Here is a 22,284-nt window from a genome sequence, read left to right on the forward strand (position 1 = left end):
ATCCCCAAAAAGAGAGAGGTCCAAAAGATAGGCTCTGAAACAAAGCAGACCCCTTCTCACCTGCAGACATCCTGTATAATCATGCCTCCATTACACACTCCTCCCCACAAACCGGTTACATCAAATTCATACAATACTGTAATTTCCGCTCATTCAATCACTCCCTTAAAACTGGTAACATCTGGTCCATAATGGACTGCCCCTCCCCAAACCCCCAGTCCTCGTTGTTATTCTTTGACGTCTCCTTCCAGAAGGATGTCAAAGAAGGGGGTTAGTGGAAGTTCACGTTTCACTGCACACCCCCCTGTTCTGGTAATTCCCTGGGCTCCACTTTTGGCTGAAGGTGAAGGTGCTGACGATGGAAGTAAGCCTGCTGATGCTGCAATCCCTGGCTGACCGCGAGCAGAGATGCTCGGCCCTCTCCTTTCTGTTTTTCTGTTTTTCACGATGAATTGCCGCCTTTATGGCCTTTTGCTCCCTCCGACCCAGAATTAGCTGTAGCTCAGCAGGAGTGAGAGTTACATCCAACCCCCGAGTCACGGCACACCTCTCACCATTCTCACCATTCTCACCATTCTTCACCTTTATTTAACCAGGCAAGTCAGTTAAGAACATATTCTTATTTTCAATGACGGCCTGGGAACAGTGGATTAACTGCCTGTTCAGGGGCAGAACGACAGATTTGTACCTTGTCAGCTCGGGGGTTTGAACTCGCAACCTTCCGGTTACTAGTCCAACGCACTAACCACTAGGCTACGCTGCCGCCCCATTACCAATAACAGGGGAGGTTAGTATGTCTTGTGGGTATGACCTTTGACCCTGTGTAACTTTTTCACTCATCATTATTCAAGATTAATTTCTCCATTGTTTTCAGCATACAATATAGCTCAGTATTTGAATTCTTTATTTTATACAGTCTTTATTGCTCATCTTTATCAAGGGTGTCAATCATTTCTGAACTCACTTTATATCCCCCACTTTATATCCCCCAAAACGTGACAGGGAGATAATGGTGCCATCCCAGCCTGTGAGGTGGATAATGACATCTCCCTTGCAGTTGTTGACTTTGTTTTCTATTGCCCTGTCATGTACACTGTTTTCTCCTTGGCTAAAACATATTTTTTAATGTTAGATTATCTTATGAATATATCTATATTTGTATTGTCGTCCTGTAATGTCTGGTGTAGTCCCATCTCCCATGTCATTGATTTCCACTGTCCCCATTTCCCCATGTTTAGCATGTTTTTTGAAATGCCAAGGAGAGTCAGTTGCCACTGTGGGGTGGATGTGTGAATACATGAGTTGAGTATTGTTCCACCGTTGGACTTTACTGCTCCTGGAGCTGGATCACTAGAGCTGAAAATGGCCTGTGCCCCTTTGGGAGGCAGGGAGGGCCAACTTCTCCCCTTTTCTGCATTTGTGTGGGTATCCTTCCCTTTCTCTTCACTGTCTAACAAGTCAGATCACCAGTATGCAAAACGAAAAGAAACGTTTTCTCCCGAAATCGAATAAATCAAACTGGTCGTTTTGACCAATATGTTTTTTAAAAACTTTCCAGGTCACATTTGTTAGATTCACAAGAGATATTCTGACTTCACCTATGTCTTGGGAGACACACACACATAATTTAATGATTCTGTATAAAACATGCAAGGGAATGTGATTACGGGGGAACGGGTTATTTAGCTGCACTTAAAGTGATGCATTATGCTGACTCCCCAGGGTACAGATTCTCATTCCCATCTCCGAGCACTGATTCAAGGTAAAGCCCAGGGCAGTTACCCCCTGTTTCAGATGAATAGATGCGTTTTTATTGCCTGCTCTCCATGGGAATACACAGGGTTAAGGCCTTTGTTTACTGCGCTGTTTGTGGCGAGGCATGCCTGGAATACACAGGCCTTCCTCGCTGCACCACAGCCGGAGATTATTTTCGGGATAATAAAACGTTTTCAGTGCACACTTAATTGACTAAAATCAGATATAAAGTAGGTAGAAAAACAGATCATGAGAACTAACAATCTCCTAAATTAAAGTCAAGGAGAACCCCATTCATTTTGTTATAATGTTTGAGTCACTCAGCATAAGAACATGACAGAAGCTGTGGCAAAATGTATAGAATTGCAGGAAATAAGCTTTAAAACACATCTCTGCCGCCAAGAGAACGGCCTCAAAAATGTTAGCTTAAATAAATTAAAAGTATGGTCAGATTTTCCAAATGGAGGGCGAGGGAGAGCTTTGTATGCGTCTCTGTGGGCAGTAAAGGTGTTCTAGAGCTTTTTTCCCTCTCTGGTTGCACATGTGACATGCTTGTAGAAATTAGGTCAAATTCATTTAAGTTTGCCTGCATTAAAGTCCCTGGCCATCTGGAGCACACTTCTGGATGAGCATTTTCTTATTTGCTTATGGCCTTATACAGCTCGTTGAGTGCGGTCTTTGTACCAGCATCGGTTTGTGGTGGTAAATAGACGCTACGAATAATATAGATGAAAACTCTCTTGGTAGACAGTGTGGTCTACAGCTTATCGTGAGTTATTCTAACTCAGGCAAGCAATACCTCGAGACCTCTTTAATATTTAACATTGCGCACCAGCAGTTATTGACAAACAGACACACCCCCCCGCCCATCGTCTTACCAGACGTAGCTGCTCTGTCCTGCCGCTACATGGAGAAGCCAGCCAGCTCTGTATTATCTGTGGCGTCGTTCAGCCACGTCTCGGTGAAACATAAGATATTACAGTTTTTAATGTCCCGTTGGTAGGACAGTCTTAATCGTAGATCATCCAGTTTGTTTTCCAATGATTGCACGTCAGCCAATAATAAGAAGGGAAGTGGTGGTTAACCTACTCATCGGCAAATTCTTACAAGGCACCACGCCCTCCTCCCCCTTTTCCTCCATCTTTTCTTCAAGCTGATTACGGAAATTTGGGCCGTATATCCTTCGCGTCAGAAAACATCTTCATCCAGTACACAGTGAGTAATCGCTGTTCTGATATCCAGAAGCTCTATTTGGTTATAAGAGACGGTAGCAGCAACATTATGTACAAAATTAGTTACAAACAATATGAAAAAAACAAACTAAAAAGCACAGCTGTTTAGGAGCCTGTAAAACGGCAGCCATCCCCTCCGGCGCCATGTTTCCTCAGCATGGAAATGTCTGAGCAGGTGTGACAAAGCATACAGTTCACAGGCGCCGCTGAAGTGGCAGAGTGGACACAAAGCATGAGGGGTTAATGGAGAGTTGACAAGCAGTAAATGACATTCAAGCCTGTGGAAAAACACTCTGGGGTGTGCAAACACTGTCTGCTGTCCTCTCCAGAGAACACCTCCTCATCAGCTTGGGTCAGTCCCCACATTGAGGGTTAACCGAATCATAAAAACACCTCTGCTCTCCCTCCATTGCTTCCATTGCTTTAGATCACGTGTCAAACTCATTCCACAGAGGGCCGAGTGTTCCGCTCCTACCTTGGACTTGATTGATGAATTAAGGTCACCTATTAGTATGGAACTTACATCACCTGGTTGTCTAGGTCTTCATTGAAAGGAAAAAACAAAAACCAGCAGACGCTAGGCTCTCTATGGGTTGAGTTTGACCCCCTGCTTTAGATAAACCCTCTCTATTCCTTAGAAGATGAAGAGCCCACAATCTGACCTTTTACATGCCACTTCCTAGAAATTACATTCATCCTGATTTACCACAAATGATACTTCCCCTATACCAGGTCTGTCAGTTTAAGGTGCCCTCTATTTCTCTCCCCTGTCTGCACGGCTCTCTGAGAATGCACATAGATTTGCCTATTGATATTCTGGCTAGTTTTCTACAGCAGTCTCCAACGCCATCTGTGAAAAATGACAGTGTCATGTACGACCTCTGTCGTCTTGTCAGACCACACCACCAATAGGGCTGTGCTGATTTACAGCATTAGAGGAGGAGCTCTTTACACAGGAACAACTTAGCAAGTGCCACAAAATAGATCTTGGACAATGTAATTCAAAGGTTCAACTCATAGGTCATTCCTGAAGATGAAGCATTAGCTAACTATAGGACTAACTAATGTTGTCCTTCCTAACCCAGTTATGCAAATCACCACAGTATGACAGTATGAATATGCAAAGTCGTTTTTGTCAGATGAAGGGCAAGAGAAATATAATCTATTCCCTTAGCCTACTTTCACTTGGTAACAGTTTCTGAGCCAGGTCAAAATTGCTATGATAAACCAAGATGCACACAGCCCAAATTCTAATGACACAAAAAAACAAAGTCCTCAAGCAGATGAGTCAATTTCCTCCTGTCACATTGAGTGTCCCCGTGTGACTGCCGCCACTAGACAAACACAATCACGCTACTTACCCAAATGCTACCAATACTGCCTTTCACTAATCGTTACTGCATTCATAATTTACCTGCAACTGAAAAACACTGGACGTTTCCTGTGTTAGATGAGCAGTAATTAGCAGTCTTTCCATTCTTTGTTTATCGGTGAAGTTCGGTGCATTTTCAGTCATCTTGCGATCATATAACATCTAAACTAGATACCATGTTTTTGGGGTTAGGACAACCATTGTTTATGCACTGAAAGAATACAGAACTGTACAAACAGGGATACTTCAGTCAAATTAGGCCTATGTTCAGACTTCATAACACAGCAAGACTTCTGACACGGCAGAAAGTAAGAGTTATTACCTCTAGTTAAATCTTGTTTTGGCTCATCCTCTGTGGAAAATGTCCCAGGTGTCATTGTTGGCAGAAACATGTGCCATTTTTTCCACTGGGCTACAAGGACAGTGGCGGCACCCCTGAAATAGCTCATTATCAACAGGCAGACATATTAACGGCAACATCTGGCAGCCAGGTCATCACTCTGCTGGAGTGCCGTAGGCGACAACTGCCAGGACAGGCATCATGTTTGGCAGGGGGTAATGGCACGGAAAGAATGTGCACAATAGTAACTGTCACTGGTACACCTTGATGGGCTAACACACTAAAAACAGACACTTCCCATCAGCTTGTCACTATATTTACAGTATTCTTCCCGGCAGTGCTAACGACTGGCAAAAAAACGAATATTCGTTTTTGAATCGAAAGATAACTAAATCCTGCTGTGGCACGTAGCAAGATATAGTGCTGAGTTCAGCCTCATTGGAGAAGACCGAGGTATCCTGGAAAACAGAATCACTACAGGGTTGTGCTTGGCTGAGGCTACGGTCATGAAACCCATTATACTTGGTAATGTGACGCTCTACATGGCCACTGTCATCAGCTAAACTTATCTCCCAGGTACTACGCTCCCGTAGAGAATGACAATATATGCTGTTTTCTTTTTTATACTGCTGGGGGACTCTCCTGCTGTCCACAGCCATCCATCCTATGCATGGCAATGAGTGGGCCTGCCGCTGGCTCATTGTGGTTTTCACACGGTGCAGCACCGTCTCTCCCCTCTCTGTCTCATGGGTGTTTGTGACTCAGCAGTCTTATCAGGTTGCAGAAATAACCCATTGGCCCTGCCCTGCGCTGAGGCCTCCTCTATAAAGCTTGGTTCCATTACGCCATGTTCTACAGTGAAGGTCCAGAGCCAGCTGTCTCAAAGGTACAGGGAGAGGAACAGGTGTCTGGATATTTTACAGATGCTGGGAACAAACTTGGAGCAACATGGAATTAGGGAATTAATGGAAACAATTTGGTCCAGTAATTAGATTTTGGAAATGAATCACACCTGGTGTGATGGAGCACATCCTCCAATCCGATGGACAAAGTCTTCAGTGATTATGAATAGAGCGATCTACAGTACACTATATATACACAAGTATGTTGCCTATTTCAGCCACACCCTTTGCTGACAGGTGTATAAAATCGAGCACACAGCAATGCAATCTCCATAGACAAACATTGTCAGTAGAATGGCCACTGAAGAGCTCAGTGTTTTCAACGTGGCACCGTCATAAGATGTCACCTTTCCAACAAGTCACTTGTTGGAAAGGTGACTCTGCCCTGTTCCAGTGAAGGGAAATCTTAACACTACAGCATACAATGACATTCTAGATGATTCTGTGCTTCCAATCTTTGTGGCAACAGTTTGGATAAGGCCTTTTCTTGTTTAATGCCCCTGTGCACAAAGCGACGTCCATACAGAAATGGTTTGTTGAGATTGGTGTGAAAGAACTTGACTGGCCTGCACAGAGCCCTGACCTTAACCCCATCAAACACCTTTGGGATGAATTGGAACACTGACTGCGAGCCAGGCCTAATCGCCAAACATCAGTGCCCGACATCACTAATGCTCCTGTGACTGAATGGAAGCAAGTCCCCGCAGATAATGTGGAAAGCCTTCCCAGAAGAGTGGAGGCTGTTGTGACAGCAAAGGGGGAATCAATCATATATTAATGGCCATGATATTTGAACGATACGTTCGACGAGTATGTGTCCGCATACCTTTGGTCATGTAGTGTACGTAAGGACTTTGTGATGTGATGATTTGGCAAAATGGAAGAGTGAACACATTTTTTATTTATATTGGTCGCTGAATGTTGATAATACTGGTATGATATCGTTAGTATGGTGGTTTTGAGGATCTATAACGACTCCAGTCTCATTCTGTGCATTGCCTTTTCACTGCATTAGCTCATCTCTTTCTCTCTCTCTCTGAATGTGTTACATTGAGGACATAAATTGACTTTGGGTAATGAGCCCTTATCGTACGAGTGCAGTCAGTTGTTGTACAGTGCATGGTTCAGTCTCATAATGTGTGGGATGTGGAGGACTCAATGCACTACCCACTTTATGGGAGAGACAAGGACAAGAGATATGCATTCAGGTCAAGATGGAATGCTTCCTTTGGTAGATTATGGCCATTCGAAATGCCTCGTCTGAGTGGTTTTACTCTCAGCACCAAAATACCAAAGTCATGACTCGTGGAGTACTTTAAGGTTTATGCAAATATGAACTGCCAGGACATCTCGGTGATTGGATGAGTCAAGTGTTATTTGAGAATGCACAGTGAATTGCACACCGGATTCAGCACGTTACTCAGGGGACAGTCTTTCCCAGAATATGTAATTAGATGTTAACTTTCTGGTAGGTACTATGATTTAACTGTCATAGAGCACAAGCGGAGTCCTCTCAAACATACAGTGCATTCTGAAACTATTCAGACTTAAAAGAAATCATATGTACGTCACAGCCTTATTCTAAAAACGATTAAATAAATGTTTTTCTTCATCAATCTACACACAACACCCCATAATGGCAAAGTGAAAACAGGTTTTTCAAAACATAAATGTTTTCAGACCCTTTGCTATGAGACTCGAAATTGAGCTCAGGTGCATCCTGTTTCCATTGATCCTCCTAGAGATGTTTCTACAACTTGACTGTAGAAACATGATTGTAAATTTGGAAAGGCACACACACGTATATAAGGTCCCACAATTGACAGTGCATGTCAGAGCAAAAACCAAGCCATGAGGTTGAAGGAATTGTCCATAGAGCTCAGAGACATGATTGTGTCGAGGCACACATTTCTGCAGCATTGAAGGTCCCCAAGAACACAAAGGCCTCCATCATCCCCGGGCATCGAAGACGTGGATGTCGATTAAGGCAGCCCCCCCGCACCTCTCTGATTCAGAGGGGTTGGGTTAAATGAGGAAGACGTGGATGTCGATTAAGGCAGCCCCCCGCACCTCTCTGATTCAGAGGGGTTGGGTTAAATGAGGAAGACGTGGATGTCGATTAAGGCAGCCCCCCGCACCTCTCTGATTCATGCATTCAGTTATACAACTGACTAAGTATCCCCCTTTCCTTTCCATTCTTAAATGGAAGAAGTTTGGAACCACCAAGACCCTTCCTAGTGCTGGCCGCCGGCCAAGCTGAGCAATCGGGGGAGAAGGGCCTCGTTCAAGGAGGTAACCAATAACCGGATGGAGCTCCAGAGTTCCTCTGTGGAGATGGGAGAACCTTCCAGAAGGACAACCATCTCTGCAGCCCTCCACCAAATCAGGCCTTTATGGTAGAGTGGCCAGACGGAAGTCACTCCTCGGTTAAAGGCAACTTGACAGCCCGCTTGGAGTTTGACAAAAGGCACCTAAAGGACTATCACACCATGATAACCACGATTCTCTGGTCTGATGGCCTGAATGCCAAGCGTCACATCTGGAGGAAACCTGGCACGATCTCTACGGTGAAGCATGGTGGTGGCAGCATCATGTTGTGGGGATGTTTTTCAGCAGCAGGTACTGGGAGACTAGTCAGGATTGAGGGAAAGATGAACGGAGCAAAGTACAGAGAGATCCTCAATAGAAACCTGCTCTAGAGGACTCAAGACCTCAGACTGGGGCGAAGGTTCATCATCCAACAGGACAACGACCCTAAGCACACAGCCAAGACAACACAGGAGTGTCTTTGTGACACGTCTCTGAATGTCCTTGAGTGGCCCAGCCAGACCGCGGACTTGAATCCGATCTAACATCTCTGGAGAGACCTGAAAATAGCTGTGCAGCAACTCTCCCCATCCAACCGGACAGAGATTGAGAATTCTGCAGAGAAGAATGGGAGAAACTCCCGAAATACTGTTGTCCCAAGCTTGTAGCGTCATACCCAAGAAGACTCAAGGCTGTAATCACTGCCAAAGATGCTTCAGAAAGTACTGAGTTAAGGGTCTCAATTGTTATGTAAATGTGATATTTCCGTTTTTATGTTTAATACATTTGCAAACATTTCTGAAATCCAGTTTTTGTGGTATTGTGTGTAGATTGATGAGGGAAAAGACAATTTTACCCATTTTAGAATAAGGCTGTAACGTAACAAAATGTGGGAAAAGCCAAGGGGTCTGAATACTTTCTGAATGCACCGTACATAATCAGTATAATGGAGTTTATCCTACTTCAATCACACATGGAATCTTAACCTTGTAAGCTGAATAGAGTAACAGCAATCATTTTTACATTCACACCATAGATATAATAAATCATTAAAACTTTTTTTCTCAAATATAGGCTTCCTCTTCAAAGAGAACACAGGACGCCTGTGTCATTCTCCTTGCCATGATGTCACTCTCACTCCTTCTCTGTGAATCAGCGTGGCTGTCTACTCAATCTTAATTGCCCTGTATAGTGTTCTGCCAGCATCGCCGTCACCACGCTCCTGTCCTCTCCCCCGTCCCCCCTCTGTGTCCTGCTTGTGATGTATTGCTCCTGCACTCTCCGTAGATGGAAAGCTCTGCTGCTCATTAAGATGGAGGAAGATAGTGGGAGTGGAAGGAAAGGCAGACGAAAGGAAGGAGATAAAACATGGGCCTGTTGGATTTGTTCCACATCATTGTTTTCGTATTTTCAGCCTCTTCCTCTACCTTTCTCCTTTGACGCAGAGCTTGACGACAAAGCCAAGCTACATCGTCCTTGAGCAGGTTGTTCCATTCACCCGAATGTTCTTGCCTGCTTTCCTGGCTGCTCCCCGTTTGCACAGGTCAGATAGAATAGATGTATAACACATAGGAATAGGTCTAGGGGAAATGTGCTATAGTTAAAGGGAATACCTAGAACCATACCACCCTGTTCACATTACTTGGCAGTTTTTCAGCAGGGTCAAGCAGTCTCTGAACCCCATCTTTTGTTCTGTAGCTTGACTCATTTTGTTACCGCCAGGTAAAATCCAGGACACACACTTGCAACTTGTCTAGCTTCCTCAGTGGGTTGTGGGAGTTGTGGTTGAAGAATCATTAATGTATGAAGGTTTTCTGTGGTCATTGACCTGCAGTAGAATCTAACACTTGTAAAGAGACAACTTCAACTGTGTCAGATAAGGAAGGAACAAAATGTGCAACATGCCAGACAAGTGGGTGACAACATTCCCTTGCAGTGATCTCCAGCCCAAAGCCCTGTGGGGTGTGATGTGTGACTGGAAATGAAACAGGCTGACGGTTGCTAATCCACGGAATACAACATTGATCCAAGCATCAGATTCTCAATGCACAGCACACAGACACTAAGACTTTGAGAGGCGATGACAGGACAGGTGGGAGCAGAGAAGGGTGATCGTGACAGTAATCACTTAGGTAGGTCTTATCTCTGCTTCATCTCACTGTCATTACCTCTCATTCCCCTCCCAATGCAAAAGCCTCAGTATAGATGAATACATGACAGGTTGTATATAACCCCACCACGCATGCTGCTATTAGCACAGAGTCAAAAAGAAGATGGAATTCACACGGTACCTCAGAGCCCGTTAATGGGATTTCTCACATTGTCTGCTCTCCTGACCTTAAACACGCCTGCATAGTGTGTTAATCAGCTTCCACCAGTCCCTCAACATTGCTTATTGTTTAATGTATCTATAACATCTTCCGTCAAGATAGAACTGCTAAAGGGGGAGGAGTTGCAGTCTACTGCAGAGATAGCCTGCAAAGTAATGTCATACTTTCCAGGTCCATACCCAAACAGTTTGAACTACTAATTTTGAAAATTACTCTCTCCAGAAACAAGTCTCTCACTGTTGCCGCCTGCTACCGACCCCCCTCAGCTACCAGCTGTGCCTTGGACACCATTTGTGAATTGATCGCCCCCCATTTAGCTTCAGAGTTCGTTCTGTTAGGTGACCTAAACTGGGATATGCTTAACACCCCGGCAGTCCTACAATCTAAGCTAGATGCCCTCAATCTCACTCAAATCATCAAGGAACCCTAACTCTGTAAACAAGGGCACCCTCATAGACGTCATCCTGACCAACTGGCCCTCCAAATATACCTCTGCTGTCTTCAACCAGGATCTCAGCGATCACTGCCTCATCGCCTGTATCCGCCACGGAGCCGCAGTCAAACGACCACCCCTCATCACTGTCAAACGCTCCCTAAAACACTTCTGTGAGCAGGCCTTTCTAATCGACATGGCCCGGGTATCCTGGAAGGACATTGACCTCATCCCGTCAGTTGAGGATGCATGGTCATTCTTTAAAAGTAACTTCCTCACCATTTTAGATAAGCATGCTCCGTTCAAAAAATGCAGAACCAAGAACAGATACAGCCCTTGGTTCACTCCAGACCTGACTGCCCTCGACCAGCACAAAAACATCCTGTGGCGGACTGCAATAGCATCGAATAGCCCCGTGATATGCAACTGTTCAGGGAAGTCAGGAACCAATACACGCAGTCAGTCAGGAAAGCTAAGGCCAGCTTCTTCAGGCAGAAGTTTGCATCCTGTAGCTCCAACTCCAAAAAGTTCTGGGACACTGTGAAGTCCATGGAGAACAAGAGCACCTCCTCCCAGCTGCCCACTGCTCTGAGGCTAGGAAACACGGTCTCCACCGATAAATCCATGATTATCGAAAACTTCAATAAGCACTTCTCAACGGCTGGTCATGCCTTCCGCCTGGCTACTCCAACCTCGGCCAACAGCTCCGCCCCCCCCGTAGCTCCTCGCCCAAGCCTCTCCAGGTTCTCCTTTACCCAAATCCAGATAGCAGATGTTCTGAAAGAGCTGCAAAACCTGGACCCGTACAAATCAGCTGGGCTTGACAATCTGGACCCGCTATTTCTGAAACTATCTGCCGCCATTGTCGCAACCCCTATTACCAGCCTGTTCAACCTCTCTTTCATATCGTCTGAGATCCCCAAGGATTGGAAAGCTGCCGCAGTCATCCCCCTCTTCAAAGGGGGAGACACCCTGGACCCAAACTGTTACAGACCTATATCCATCCTGCCCTGCCTATCTAAGGTCTTCGAAAGCCAAGTCAACAAACAGGTCACTGACCATCTCGAATCCCACCGTAACTTCTCCGCTGTGCAATCTGGTTTCCGAGCCGGTCACGGGTGCACCTCAGCCACACTCAAGGTACTAAACGATATTATAACCGCCATCGATAAAAGACAGTACTGTGCAGCCGTCTTCATCGACCTCGCCAAGGCTTTCGACTCTGTCAATCACCATATTCTTATTGGCAGACTCTATAGCCTCGGTTTTTCGGATGACTGCCTTGCCTGGTTCACCAATTACTTTGCAGACAGAGTTCAGTGTGTCAAATCGGAGGGCATGCTGTCCGGTCCTCTGGCAGTCTCTATGGGGGTGCCACAGGGTTCAATTCTCGGGCCGACTCTTTTCTCTGTGTATATCAATGATGTTGCTCTTGCTGCGGGCGATTCCCTGATCCACCTCTACGCAGACGACACCATTCTATATACTTTCGGCCCGTCATTGGACACTGTGCTATCTAACCTCCAAACGAGCTTCAATGCCATACAGCACTCCTTCCGTGGCCTCCAACTGCTCTTAAATGCGAGTAAAACCAAATGCATGCTTTTCAACCGATCGCTGCCTGCACCCGCATGCCCGACTAGCATCACCACCCTGGATGGTTCCGACCTTGAATATGTGGACATCTATAAGTACCTAGGTGTCTGGCTAGACTGCAAACTCTCCTTCCAGACCCACATCAAACATCTCCAATCGAAAATCAAATCAAGAGTCGGCTTTCTATTCCGCAACAAAGCCTCCTTCACTCACGCTGCCAAGCTTACCCTAGTTAAACTGACTATCCTACCGATCCTCGACTTCGGCGATGTCATCTACAAAATGGCTTCCAACACTCTACTCAGCAAACTGGATGCAGTCTATCACAGTGCCATCCGTTTTGTCACTAAAGCACCTTATACCACCCACCACTGCGACTTGTATGCTCTAGTCGGCTGGCCCTCACTACATATTCGTCGCCAGACCCACTGGCTCCAGGTCATCTACAAGTCCATGCTAGGTAAAGCTCCGCCTTATCTCAGTTCACTGGTCACGATGGCAACACCCATCCGTAGCACGCGCTCCAGCAGGTGTATCTCACTGATCATCCCTAAAGCCAACACATCATTTGGCCGCCTTTCGTTCCAGTACTCTGCTGCCTGTGACTGAAACGAATTGCAAAAATCGCTGAAGTTGGAGACTTTTATCTCCCTCACCAACTTCAAACATCAGCTATCCGAGCAGCTAACCGATCGCTGCAGCTGTACATAGTCTATAGGAAAATAGCCCACCCATTTTCACCTACCTCATTCCCATACTGTTTTTTATACTGTTTTTATTTATTTATTTTTCTGCTCTTTTGCACACCAATATCTCTACCTGTACATGACCTGATCATTTATCACTCCAGTGTTAATCTGCAAAACTGTATTATTCGCCTACCTCCTCATGCCTTTTGCACACATTGTATATAGACTGCCCATTTTTTTCTACTGTGTTATTGACTTGTTAATTGTTTATTCCATGTGTAACTCTGTGTTGTCTGTTCACACTGCTATGCTTTTATCTTGGCCAGGTCGCAGTTGCAAATGATAACTTGTTCTCAACTAGCCTACCTGGTTAAATAAAGGTGAAATAAAAAAATAAAAAAAATAAAAAAATGTGTAACTCTGTGTTGTCTGTTCACACTGCTATGCTTTATCTTGGCCAGGTCGCAGTTGCAAATGAGAACTTGTTCTCAACTAGCCTACCTGGTTAAATAAAGGTGAAATAAATAAAATAAAATACATTTAAAAAAATTACTTTTGCTCTATTGGACCCAACATTATTACACTTTAGACAATGGTTACATATTTTCACCAATACCAGGTATTCTTGATCAATTCCTCTCAAAAAGATGGATATGAATGTCCTAATACTCATTGACAATGTCAGAACAAGCCTCTCAAAAACTCCAATTAGCTCTCAGTCTCGAAAGCACCGCTATATATTTCACAGACACTGTCATAAACGAATCATGCTGTATATTAAACACTTAAGTTTCCCACTTTTCGCTCAACTCATTTGCATTACAGAGAGGAATGCAGGAATAGCTGTCCAAAACGGTTACTGCTTCGTTAAATGATGTTCACAGAGTTTACTAATAGTGACCGATTTCTTAGGCAATGATCACATAGTTTGCTTTTCAAACATGAACGGCCACAGGGGAAGAAGTGCAACAGAGATGTATGAGCAAATCCTATAATTGAGCCAGGTAAGCAGTACGATCAAGGGACTTTCGGCTGAGGAAGATCAGCCTCTGTATTTATGAAGTTGATATAGTCTTGTCTTAGGTTTTCATGGGACCACAAGCAAACAGTTCTTCAACAGGGACGGACAAACCAATAAGCCGTGAAGACAGAACAAAATCAGCCTTATTAATTAAGAATGTGGATGCAACAAGAACTTATGATGCAGCGCTTTGGCAATTTGAAGACACAAGGTCTCGGCCGCAAAGTTAGCCTCCCTCAGCTCTCTTGCTCTCTCTATCTTTCACTGTTAGTCTGTAATGCTTCTGCCAATTGTCCTTTGTTAGAGGATGAGCAGAAGAGAGAGGGGGGAGGGGGATTCATTGGCAAACATCCAGTCAAGATAGGGTAAACAACAGACATTACAAACTGATATTGATCAAAGTCTAAGAAACGAGACAGTGCAAGCAAAAGGTTGGACATTAAGAGAAATGGTGGATCCACGGGGGGAGAAGAGCTGGACGGAAAGACTTTATATCAGTAGTCTATCTTGTTTTCTGAGATGGAGCTGTGAAAATGATGTGGCATTTTCCAAGCCAAATGCGCTCTGAGGAAAATGGAGGCTGCATTGTCAGTCTCATCTGCGGCTACAGTACGTGATCGGTAGAGACCTATAAATGATAGACGTTAAAAGCTGTTTTATGTGACAATAGAAGTACCTCATAGCCTCACAAAGGCCAGTAGCCCCTTTTGAACATGGTAACACAAGTGATGAAAAATGAAAGAGGCAGAATTCTCTTTCTCTAACTTTTAAGCTTTGAACACAATTGACCTATTACTCCGGTGGGGGAGATAATAGATTCGGATTAATTCAAATGCATGCAGCCCTTTCTGCAAAAGCCAGACGAGGATCCATCCTTCACAGAGAAATTGCTGTGGTTTTGATCCCCCTCTTTGTAATGCAATTCAGATGAGGGTAACGGAAAAATGATAATTGACCAGAATGAAAAAGTCCTTGTCTCTTGAGATTAAATTCACTTCTGTCTCAGCCATTGGTGACAAGGTCAACTGACCAGTGTAATGATGGTGAATCAGTCAAACACAGAGAAAAGTTGACAAGCTGAACTGTGAGGTACTTCCATTTTATCTGTAGTCTAACATCCCTAATATTTCTGTTAGAAAAACATGATTTTAGTAGTTTTCTTACATAGTATGATGGTAGATGATCTATTATTGTACAATACTTTCGGTAATGTACATAAGTGTTTACAGTATAGTAGCACTTCCTTCACATGCAAAAAATATGAAAATGACCCTTTTAAAAATGAGTTCATCTTGTTTCCTTTATGTTAGTAACATGTGCTCTCCCCAGGAACGCTAGCTGTTAGATGTTCCAGTGTTTACTGGGAAAGCATCAAAAGGAACAAAGCCATGCAACATGTTCCAGTGTTACTGGGAAAGCATCAAAAGGAACAAAGCCATGCAACATGTTCCAGTGTTTACTGGGAAAGCATCAAAAGGAACAAAGCCATGCAATATGTTACAGTGTTTACTGGGAAAGCATCAAAAGGAACACGGCAATGCAACATGTTACAGTGTTTACTGGGAAAGCATCAAAAGGAACACGGCAATGCAACATGTTGCAGTGTTACTGGGAAAGCATCAAAAGGAACAAAGCCATGCAACATGTTACAGTGTTTACTGGGAAAGCATCAAAAGGAACAAAGCCATGCAACATGTTACAGTGTTTACTGGGAAAGCATCAAAAGGAACACGGCAATGCAACATGTTGCAGTGTTACTGGGAAAGCATCAAAAGGAACAAAGCCATGCAACATGTTACAGTGTTACTGGGAAAGCATCAAAAGGAACAAAGCCATGCAACATGTTACAGTGTTTACTGGGAAAGCATCAAAAGGAACAAAGAAATGCAATACGTGTATTTCTTTTCAGTCAGACTGTCTGGGCAATTCAAAGGCACTTTATAAGCATTTCGAAGTGTTCACCTACTCACTGTACTTCTTGGAGCACAATTTTGCGCTTTTGTGCTTGTAATATATCCCAACTAATAGTTCTATCTTTCTTAGACCATCAATGGAGTAAAGAAAATGTTCCAACTCTGCCATTTGCCTGAAAGAAGTCTGCAACCTTGATTTCCAAGTAAGTAACCTTTTCACTTCTATCAAGTTGAAATGTCATCCTAACAGAAGCAGCTGTGTTTGCTGGTATACCTAAAGATAGCTCTGCAATGCTGCTATAGGGCACCACCATTCACCGGGTCAGATTATTTTGAAAAGGGAAGGAGCAAAAAAGACTGGAACCATGTGCAGGTAAATGAGTTGGAACTTTTAGTGTAGAGGATTTGATATGGTATAGCTGTGTGTATACTGTACACTGTATGTCTCTGGTAACGACACAGGCGTCACACATCAGAAATTACATGCATCATTCAAGTTTAAAGTTTTAATGACACATGCACAAGTACAGTGAAATGCCTTTTTTGCTAGCTCTAACCCAGTGGTCACCAACCAGTCGATCACCAAATATTTCTGTAAAAAAACATTGATAAAGCCTTGCATTCCTATTGGTTTTATTCTATTCACAGTGTTGATGGTAGGTGCATTTGATTCAGCAGCCCTAGCTCCAGGAAGGCAAAGTGTTCCCATTTTCAACCATTTCATGTGTCTGGAGGTAGAACTCCGCCTTCCCGGCAGGCCCACTGAGCAAATCAAGTGCACTTATAGGCCTACCACTTGCCAATCAGATAGCTCATATCACCTTGTCTGCACAGTTTCCTCGAGCCATAGACTGTAAAAAGATGCCTGGAAGGCAGCTAAGTTGATAATGTGAGACTTCAAAATGTTTAAAACAATTACTAGAGAGCGACTCAACGAATACACCAAAGGAGCTGCTATTTTTATGAGTAGGTTCATGTTTAAGTTGTTATTGAGCACTGTCAACATTTTGTTCAGCACTTTTATAAGCCATAAAATGGGCATTCTCCCTACTTCCACTCACACTACCACCATCACTGCATCTGTAATGAATGAGTAGCAAAGTGTTTCGGTAAGCTCGGGTTGTTATTATTAGTGCCTTGTGTCTTTTTACATACGAAGAACAGTTCACTTTCTCTGGTCATAGGAATAACAACATGAATTGGTGCATGAAGCAGAAGTAATAGTGTCCCCTTCTCTCAGGGGAGGGCGGGAGAGAGGAGGGACGGTAAGTCTGGTGAGAGGCAGCCTCACTGCTGCTCCCTCCATTCCTCAGATAGACCCATCAGATGCAGGCCATCAGTCCAGTAAAAAAAGAAGCACATTGTTATGCTCACTCAGCTGTGCCTCACAAGTAATACCACACATACTCTATTACCAGGGTGATCATATACCTACAGTTTTGAAATGCAGTTTCAAAATGGTCTGAGAAGAACAACATTGGCAGGGCAATCCAAGCTTAGCCAATATGCAATGATAATGTATTGGGCCTATAGTTTACTGCACAAACCTCATTGCTCCAGAACTGTTTTTAATTGGTTAATGTTGCATATGCTTGCATTTTGACTCAGAAAGTGATCTTGACTCAGAAAAGGTTAGTGACCACTGCTCTAAACTCAACAATGCAGTAGTCAATAACAATGTAATACTAAAAATAACAAGGTAGATCAAAAACACAAGATATACAAATAAGAAATAAGAACACAATAAAGTAAGTAAACATCCTATACACAGGGTCAGTTCCAGCACCATTTTTATTTTACCCCAATTTCATGATATCTAATTGTTTTAGTAGCTACTATCTCGTCTCACAACTCCCGTACGGGCTCGGGAGAGACGAAGGTTGAAAGTCATGCGTCCTCCGATACACAACCCAACCAAGCTGCACTGCTTCTTAACACAGCACCATCCAACCCGGAAGCCAGCCGCACCAATGTGTCAGAGGAAACACAGTGCACCTGGCAACCTTGGTTAGCGTCCACTGCACCCGGCCCGCCACAGGAGTCACTGGTTCACGATGAGACAAGGATTTCCCTACCGGCCAAACCCTCCCTAACCCGGACGACGCTAGGACAATTGTGCATCGCTGGTGGCAAAGCTGGCGCTGCAGTACAGCGCCCTTAACCCCTGCGCCACCATTTTAACAATGTGCAGGGATACTCTAGGCTCTGTGTGTTCATCATTTAAGCTAAAAGTCACACATTACACTAGGAATGACTCCTGCTGAGAACCTCAATGGGCCAAAGGGGAAACACACTGCTCTCTATTCTGGGCAGTTGTGAGATTCATTGCTTTCTGTTTACCTCAATGCTAAACTAACTAACTTTTATATTCACCGGTTTCAATCACAGCACTCCAGGTATTCCTGCTTATCTCCAAGAATTAAATGTCTCCCCAATAAAAAAAGAGCAGACTAAACAAGTACAGATATTTATTTTGAGGTGAGTAATGGATATTTAGCATTCTTTAAAATGCTCCCTAGGTTGTGTTGGTTTGCTTTAGAGCTTTTGATTGGTTTGTTTATTCTCTCATCATGTCTCAGCGTGATTTCTCCTTGTCCCCTGTTGAGCTGTGCCAAATGAAGTGTAGCTTCTGCCACCAGCTACTTACTTCCAGGAAGTTTGGTTTTTACTCAATGCAGATCCCCTCGCAGAGGGAAACATGGATTTCTGTTTGTTTATGCATTATGAATGCTTGGCAGCTGCAACATTTTAAGAGTCAGGCCTCAAACACCTCTCTTGTAATGTGTTCCACTCAATGTGAAACTATGAGGTAAGGTTAACTATGTACATATAAAGTGTATGGTGTCGACAGCCATGTATATCTACATGTATGACTCCGGTCCGTTCCCATGTCATCATAGCCCCCTGAGGGACTGTGAGGTGTAGAAACATGCTGATAGTAGAATTAAGCCCAGTTAGACACGGGTGCTGTCAGCATTGCCTGTGAAAAATGACAAGATTTGTTCATTTGACCTGGCAAGTCAGTTAAGAATAAATTCTTATTTTCAATGACGGCCTAGGAACAGTGGGTTAACTGCCTTTTTCAGGGGCAGGACGACAGATTTTTACCTTGTCAGCTCAAGGATTTGATCTTGCAACCTTTCGGTTACTAGTACAGCACACTAACCACTAGGCTACCTGCCGCACCGTAAATTTCCCCATGTACTGGATATACGTATGAGGAGGTTGTCCAGCAAGAGAGATCTTGCTCATGAGCACAGTGCCTCAATTCAGCAATTAAACATCTCCTATGTTTGGTATGTCCTGGTAAAAACCCTAACCTCTCCTATGTATGATACGTCCTGGTAAAAACTCTAACCGCTCCTATGTATGATACATCCTGGTGAAAACCCTAACCTCTCCTATGTATGATACGTCCTGGTAAAAACTCTAACCGCTCCTATGTATGATACATCCTGGTGAAAACCCTAACCTCTCCTATGTATGATACGTCCTGGTAAAAACCCTATCCTCTCCTATGTATGATACGTCCTGGTAAAAACCCTAACCTCTCCTATGTATGATACGTCCTGGTAAAAACCCTAACCTCTCCTATGTATGATAAGTCCTGGTAAAAACCCTAACCTCTCCTATGTATGATACGTCCTGGTAAAAACCCTAACCTCTCCTATGTATGATAAGTCCTGGTAAAAACCCTAACCTCTCCTATGTATGATAAGTCCTGGTAAAAACTCTAACCTCTCCTATGTATGATACGTCCTGGTAAAAACTCTAACCTCTCCTATGTATGATACGTCCTGGTAAAAACTCTAACCTCTCCTATGTATGATAAGTCCTGGTAAAAACCCTAACCTCTCCTATGTATGATACGTCCTGGTAAAAACCCTAACCTCTCCTATGTATGATACGTCCTGGTAAAAACTCTAACCTCTCCTATGTATGATACGTCCTGGTAAAAACTCTAACCTCTCCTATGTATGATACGTCCTGGTAAAAACCCTAACCTCTCCTATGTATGATACGTCCTGGTAAAAACCCTAACCTCTCCTATGTATGATACGTCCTGGTAAAAACCCTAACCTCTCCTATGTATGATACGTCCTGGTAAAAACTCTAACCTCTCCTATGTATGATACGTCCTGGTAAAAACCCTAACCTCTCCTATGTATGATACGTCCTGGTAAAAACCCTAACCTCTCCTATGTATGATACGTCCTGGTAAAAACCCTAACCTCTCCTATGTATGATACGTCCTGGTAAAAACCCTAACCTCTCCTATGTATGATAAGTCCTGGTAAAAACCCTAACCTCTCCTATGTATGATACGTCCTGGTAAAAACCCTAATATATATATATATATATATATATATATATATATATATATATATATATATATATATATATATATAATAAATATAACCTCTCCTATGTATGATACGTCCTGGTAAAAACTCTAACCTCTCCTATGTATGATACATCCTGGTAAAACCCTAACCTCTCCTATGTATGATACGTCCTGGTAAAAACTCTAACCGCTCCTATGTATGATACATCCTGGTGAAAACCCTAACCTCTCCTATGTATGATACGTCCTGGTAAAAACCCTATCCTCTCCTATGTATGATACGTCCTGGTAAAAACCCTAACCTCTCCTATGTATGATAAGTCCTGGTAAAAACCCTAACCTCTCCTATGTATGATAAGTCCTGGTAAAAACCATAACCTCTCCTATGTATGATACGTCCTGGTAAAAACCCTAACCTCTCCTATGTATGATACGTCCTGGTAAAAACCCTAATCTCTCCTATGTATGATAAGTCCTGGTAAAAACCCTAACCTCTCCTATGTATGATAAGTCCTGGTAAAAACCCTAACCTCTCCTATGTATGATACGTCCTGGTAAAAACCCTAACCTCTCCTATGTATGATACGTCCTGGTAAAAACCCTAACCTCTCCTATGTATGATACGTCCTGGTAAAAACCCTAACCTCTCCTATGTATGATAAGTCCTGGTAAAAACTCTAACCTCTCCTATGTATGATACGTCCTGGTAAAAACTCTAACCTCTCCTATGTATGATACGTCCTGGTAAAAACTCTAACCTCTCCTATGTATGATAAGTCCTGGTAAAAACCCTAACCTCTCCTATGTATGATACGTCCTGGTAAAAACCCTAACCTCTCCTATGTATGATACGTCCTGATAAAAACTCTAACCTCTCCTATGTATGATACGTCCTGGTAAAAACTCTAACCTCTCCTATGTATGATAAGTCCTGGTAAAAACCCTAACCTCTCCTATGTATGATACGTCCTGGTAAAAACCCTAACCTCTCCTATGTATGATACGTCCTGGTAAAAACTCTAACCTCTCCTATGTATGATACGTCCTGGTAAAAACCCTAACCTCTCCTATGTATGATACGTCCTGGTAAAAACTCTAACCTCTCCTATGTATGATACGTCCTGGTAAAAACTCTAACCTCTCCTATGTATGATACGTCCTGGTAAAAACTCTAACCTCTCCTATGTATGATAAGTCCTGGTAAAAACCCTAACCTCTCCTATGTATGATACGTCCTGGTAAAAACCCTAACCTCTCCTATGTATGATACGTCCTGGTAAAAACTCTAACCTCTCCTATGTATGATACGTCCTGGTAAAAACTCTAACCTCTCCTATGTATGATAAGTCCTGGTAAAAACCCTAACCTCTCCTATGTATGATACGTCCTGGTAAAAACCCCAACCTCTCCTATGTATGATACGTCCTGGTAAAAACTCTAACCTCTCCTATGTATGATACGTCCTGGTAAAAACCCTAACCTCTCCTATGTATGATACGTCCTGGTAAAAACTCTAACCTCTCCTATGTATGATACGTCCTGGTAAAAACCCTAACCTCTCCTATGTATGATACGTCCTGGTAAAAACTCTAACCTCTCCTATGTATGATACGTCCTGGTAAAAACTCTAACCTCTCCTATGTATGATACGTCCTGGTAAAAACCCTAACCTCTCCTATGTATGATACGTCCTGGTAAAAACCCTAACCTCTCCTATGTATGATACGTCCTGGTAAAAACTCTAACCTCTCCTATGTATGATAAGTCCTGGTGTTGTGGAAATAATGAGAATTTGTTGGTAACATAGGTAAGATGTTTTATATTCATCATATGTTTGTAAGTTACTTCTCATCAGAATGGTATTTTTGTATAATACTGTGGCGAGGTTGCAGTTATCTGTTCTATGTCAAGACGAAGTTGCCTGGGCCACAGAGAGGGGAGAGGTCAAAGTGTCATCATGTGTAAACATATCTTTTGCTCCACTGTGTCTGTGTGGAGTCACACCCTACTTTTACCAGCGGGGAAAGGAGGGTGGCAGTGTCTGGAATC

The 22,284-nt window shown here is 43.4% G+C and overlaps 1 protein-coding gene across 3 annotated transcripts in view; it reads right to left on the bottom strand.

The window, feature by feature from the left end:
* Nucleotides 1-22,284, bottom strand: part of LOC123994433 (muscarinic acetylcholine receptor M2-like) — a 93,198-nt gene that overhangs the window by 14,114 nt on the left and 56,800 nt on the right. Inside the window, exon 1 of one of the 3 annotated variants that reach the window (XM_046297001.1) lies at nucleotides 2,634-2,684. The exons of the other annotated variants lie outside the window; for them this stretch is intronic. The gene's annotated coding sequence lies outside the window, so the exon portion shown is untranslated. Of the gene's footprint in view, nucleotides 1-2,633; nucleotides 2,685-22,284 lie in introns of those variants that run through there. 3 annotated transcript variants of the gene reach the window in all.

This window comes from Oncorhynchus gorbuscha, linkage group LG14 (assembly GCF_021184085.1).
Source record: "Oncorhynchus gorbuscha isolate QuinsamMale2020 ecotype Even-year linkage group LG14, OgorEven_v1.0, whole genome shotgun sequence".
NCBI lineage: Eukaryota > Metazoa > Chordata > Actinopteri > Salmoniformes > Salmonidae > Oncorhynchus > Oncorhynchus gorbuscha.